This window comes from Sinocyclocheilus grahami, unplaced genomic scaffold (genome assembly GCF_001515645.1).
Source record: "Sinocyclocheilus grahami isolate Dianchi unplaced genomic scaffold, SAMN03320097.WGS_v1.1 scaffold27.1, whole genome shotgun sequence".
NCBI classification, from domain to species: domain Eukaryota; kingdom Metazoa; phylum Chordata; class Actinopteri; order Cypriniformes; family Cyprinidae; genus Sinocyclocheilus; species Sinocyclocheilus grahami.
Window position 1 is genome coordinate 511,730 of NW_015505206.1, and position 5,752 is coordinate 517,481.

At 36.4% G+C, this 5,752-nt stretch overlaps 1 pseudogene; it reads right to left on the minus strand.

Annotated features, from left to right (window-relative positions):
• LOC107568184 (uncharacterized) overlaps positions 1–5,752 on the minus strand; it is a 15,871-nt pseudogene that overhangs the window by 5,431 nt on the left and 4,688 nt on the right.

The following is a 5,752-nucleotide window of genomic DNA, read 5'->3' on the forward strand; positions in this document are numbered from 1 at the left end:
TTACCCTCTTCATCAATGTCATCCACTTCATACCTGATAAAAAAATATCATCATGATGTTAAATTATCATTTTACACAATCAGGTTTAAAAGCTAAAATGAAATTAATATATAGCCACAATGCTGAGTTCAACTGGTAGATGATTACTTGTTAGTGGAGTGATTGTAGCTGACAACTTCTGCAAGAATCCACTGCTCATCACCATCTACGGCCTTCACACGCGCCGCCACCTTGTCGCCCTGTTTAGCCACATAGTCACTGCTTGCTGGTATAGCGCCACACAGTGGTGGTGGACTGAAGGAGTAAGACAGGTATGAATTAGTGAAATGTAACAATTTTGACTCATTATTCACTGACTAAATAAGCATTTCTAAAATGAAGAAAGCATAATGTAGGAGACTCTGAATACCTCTCGCCAGGTTTGCCGATCCAGAGAGGAAGTGTCATGGCTGACTGTTGTAACAGGGTCATCAGGACCCCTCTGCGCATGGTCTTTCTGGGTGGGTCGGTGTCACTGTACACTCCTGCCATCCTGGCAGCTGCAGAAAGGGAAGGGTTTGATTAGCTTCCACATTTGTCCAAATACATGCAGATGAACATGTTTACAAACTAATATCCAAGACTTACCAATCCGTCTCTCCTCCAGAAGGGATTTAATTTCAGCAATCTTGTCAAGCGCCCGGCGAAGTATACTGTGGGAGGGATGCATATAAATCTGATCCATTAACGCTGTAAAGCTTGACATATTAAATAATGGTTAGAAAAATATATTTACACATTTTGAGTATAGTTGATATACTCTTTTTTGGCTCATTTAGTATCATACAGGAGAATATGGAGCTCATACTCAAGGAGTAGAAAAAAAACCTCCATTTTATTCAGAGGCACATAGTGAGAAAAAATACGTGATTTGGTGCAGTTTTTATATGTCCAAAAACTAAGATGAAATTCTGATAGCTTTTAATGTAAATCAATGAGAATTGTATAACAGTATAGCAGATTACTTACATAAAATGCCTACAAATATCATATTTAACTCTATATCTCCCAGTAATATGACTTTGTAAGATGGTATCTAAATGCTTAGATCTTATGATCAAAGGTCTGCAGTTTTTACTGTGGGTGACAAAACATACAATGCAATGCAATACAATAATGATTAGGAGATGTACAAATAATTGTTCCTCAAAATCCTGATGTATTATATTTGATACTCACATATTAACACGACTTTTGTAAAAAATAAAATTAAAAAAAAATGATTTAAGGCTAATTACAAACTTATTAAATCCAGTAAATGTTAATCTTGAAATATTATTAACAATATAAAAGTTATTCTTTTAAGTTTCTTTTATAAAAATCAGTAAAGATTTCACAGCAAAAATACTTGTGTACCAAGTACCTTGCTAAAAGTTTTGATCTTTTTGATAATTTAGAAATTTGTGCATCAAGTATGATGCAGTAGGCTTTACAGGATTAATGATATTCAACAAGTCTGTCTTTCCAGTCAGCATACATCTGGGAGCCTTGGGCAAAAATTCCACAAGATGGGGCTCTACAACTACAAGATGTTCAAGATCTTCCAGCTTTTTTTGTAAAAAGAAAACAAAATAGTCAACAATGAAAAGAATAATGTCAAGAACAGATCATTTAGTTAATAATCTTTTATAAGTATTTTTTAAAGTGAAGCTCCATCCTTTGCATTGATGTAAAGAGTTGCAAAGGGAAGCCAAAATGCAGCAACTTTCACATCAACTTACCCACATTCAGCCTCAGCATCAGCTTTAGCTGTAGTGTAAAGACCCCTCAGTTTTGTCCGATAGTATGGAGAAGCTGAGGAAGATATAAGCAGATTTAATGTGGAACAGAAATATCAGACAAGAAATTAAATTCATAAATACAAGAGAGATCTAGTTTGACCGTATTGAACACTACTTATTCTCTTTATGCGATTAATTATTACAATTATTAACTTAATATTAATGTGACTTGTTCTCGTTGTAAACAATGCAATAGGAATTCATGTCTTACTCTTATTCTCTGTTTGCATCCTTTCATGTGTTTTCTGGATGTTGAGAAGGTTGTGTTCACTTCTTGATCGCTCTTCCTGTGTATTTTTAAGAGAGATTAGGGTATAAACACTGGATGGGGGGTAAAGTGTACAAAAAGGAGGTCCTAAAATATATCAACTCAAACTACAGTGATCATGCATGGGACAACAGAGTAGTGCTCACCTGAGTTTGCTTTATGAGCTGATGCAGCTCATTCAACAACTCTGCGATTTTGGTGTCTGCTGACACTAAAGCCATTGTACCTGCAAGAAAAAACGTTATTTCGGTTAGCTTTAACCAGAATTATTAAGACTGGAATTCAAATGTAACTTACATGTAAATAACCCTCAGGAAGACATATAAATATTAAAGAAATCAAATTAAACGGCACCACTGACATTGCACAAAACTAAAGTAATATTGCCATAATGCAATAATTCTATTAATAATGCATCTAGGTTTAGGTGTTATGTAGCTCAAATCCACATACATAACAGAGCGCCATTAACTGGATGGAGCTCAGATCACACCTCCGCGCGCGCACAGATTGATAAGCAAGAAAAGCGTGAATCTCACCTTCAAACACACAGTTCCGCGATGCTCTGCAGACTCACCTTATGCATTAATACACGAACTATGAACAAAAAACATTTATTTATTACAGTTTCGCTTTCCTTGACGAATTTTAGGATTTGTTTTCCCTTTGCATTGATTGGCTAGCTCGAGCTAGGCCTTGTACGGGCACTTGGAAGGGACAAATTTCATGGCATGTTTTCAAAACGGCTTGTTGAGGAAGAACTGTTGGGGACTTTATCAGTCTTTTAGAGAGATAAATCACTAAGACCAATGATGCACCTCTTTCTAAAACATATCATACACTTATATTATAATATATATATATTGTTAGTTTTGACTGTTTTTATTGTCCTCATTTGTAAGTCGCTTTGGATAAAAGTGTCTGTTAAATGACTAAATGTAAATGTATATGACGTTTAGGACACATTATGCAGGTGCATCTCAAAAAATTTGAATATCGTGAAAAGGTTCTCTTTTTTTGTAACTTATTTCAAAAAGTGAAACTTTCATATTCTAGATTCATTACATGTAAAGAAAAACATTTCAAACGTTTTTTTTTGTTGTTTTAATTTTGATGATTAGAGCTTACAGCTCATGAAAGTCAAAAATCCAGTATCTCAAAATATTAGAATATTTACATTTGAGTTGCATTAAATTACCATCTCTTCAGTATAAATTTTGGGTATCTCTTGTTCTTTGAATCCACAATAATGGGGAAGACTGCTGACTTGGCAATGGTCCAGAAGACAATCAATGACACCCTCCACAAAGAGGGTAAGTCACAGAAGGTCATTACTGAAAGAGTGCTGTATCAAAGCATCTTAAATGCAAAGTTGACTGGAAGGAAGAAATTGGGTAGGAAAAGGTGCACAAGCAACAGGGGTGACCGCACGCTTGAGAATACTGTCAAACAAAGCCGATTCAAACACTTGGGAGGACTTCACAAGGAGTGGACTGAAGCTGGAGTCAGTGCATCAAAGGTCACCACTCTCATGGTGCGTTCAAGTCATGTCTGATAGATCGTATTTACGAGTTGAACGCACATGAACGCCACCACAAAATCATTATTACGAGTGGGAAACTCGAAATTTTCTTTAAGCCCCGAGTTTCCGAGTTGGGGGCGTGTCAATGAGAAACATGGAGGAATCGATGTATGCAACGTCTGTAGTTGACGGTAAATTTTTGTTTAAATTGATAGTTTAGTTGTCCTATAAATTTAAATTGGTCATGTTCTTGTTACGCAGCTGAAATCCCAGTAAAAAAATGCAGACCCTGTTGTATTTTCTTGTAATTTATTAAAAGAAGGTACACCGCCATCTTGTGCCAACTAAACTGACTTGAACGCACCTGACGTCGTAATTACGACTTGCCAACTCATAAGTACGAACGTCCAGGAGGACTTGAACGCAGCATCAGACGTCTTCAGAAAAAGGGCTACCAAGCCACTTCTGAAACAGAAACAACGTCAGAAGCGTCTTACCTGGGCTAAGGATAAAAAAACTGACTAAACTGACTTGAACGCACCTGACGTCGTAATTACGACTTGCCAACTCATAAATACGAACGTCCCAGGAGGACTTGAACGCAGCATCAGATGTCTTCAGAAAAAGGGCTACCAAGCCACTTCTGAAACAGAAACAACGTCAGAAGCGTCTTACCTGGGCTAAGGATAAAAAAACTGGACTGTTACTCAATGGTCCAAAGTCTTCTTTTCAGATGAAAGTAAATTTTGCATTTCATTTGGAAATCAAAGTCTGGAGTCTGGAGGAAGACTGGAGAGGCACAGAATCCAAGCAGCTTGAAGTCCAGTGTGAAGTTTTCAAAGTCAGTGATGATTTGGGGTGCCGTGACGTCTGCTTGTGTTGGTCCATTGTGTTTTATCAAGTCCAAAATCAATGCTGCCGTCTACCAGGAGATTTTGGAGCACTTTATGCTTTCATCTGCTGACAATATTTATGGAGATGCTGATTTCCTTTTCCAGCTGGACTTAGCACCTGCCCACAGTGCCAAAACCACTTCCAAGTGGCTTGCTGACCATGATATTACTGTACTTGACTGGCCAGCCAACATGCCTGACCTGAACCCCATATGGAGTCTATGGGATATTTTCAAGAGAAAGATGAGAAACAGTCGATCCAACAACACAGATGAGCTGAAGGCTCAATAGTGCCTCAGAAAACAGTATGACAGGTTCCAAAAAAATATTAAGCAGCACAACTGTTTCCAGCATTGATAATAAATTAGCATATTAAAATGATTTCTGAAGGATCATGTGACATTAAAGACTTGATGAAGACTGGAGTAATGTCTGATCACAGAAATAAATAATATATTAAAAGGCTGTGTGTGTGTGTGTGTGTGTGTGTGTGTCTTCTATTTTCATATAATTTAAAATGTAAGATGTTCTCATGTTCTTTCAGAAATTTAATTTTCATTTTTAGGGCTCATTGATACATAGAATGTTTGAAAACAGATAGTATTTATTAAGTTACTTTTATATGTATATATATATATATATATAACCAGGGTTTAAATTGGGCTGGGGCCGTCCGGGGCTGAGCACATAGACTGTATATTATGCATCTATTGCTGAGGCGAGGCTCACACAGCCTCTCCAGGAGAAATCAAAACAAGAAACTCAGCATCCAGAGGTAAAAATTCCAAATGGAAAGTTTTTATATTTAAAATGCAGTTAGTTAGGCAACATCAAACAACGTTTTCACTTTTACGACTGTTTAATAGTTCTATAAACTGTTCAATAAGCAAATACAATAATATTAGGTCACTTGCATTTTAGGTGGAACACAGCGCATCTCACAGCAACCAGCCGATTCATTGCTGATTGATTCCATGTTTTGAACGAATCGGTTAAATCAAAAATTTTCATTAGCCCATGCATGAACATCTGATGAATCTGCCGTTTGAATGAATCATTAAACACTACTGGCACTGGCTTTTTAATTTCGTTGAAAAGTATCATTTCCACCATAATGTCTTGTTTGTATATTCAAAAATAATCTCATAATATTATTTAATACAGTTGTATTTTTCAGTGTAAGTGATTTAATTTGATTAAAATTAGAATATTGCTTCAGAATAAATCATATTTGCAAAAAAAACACACA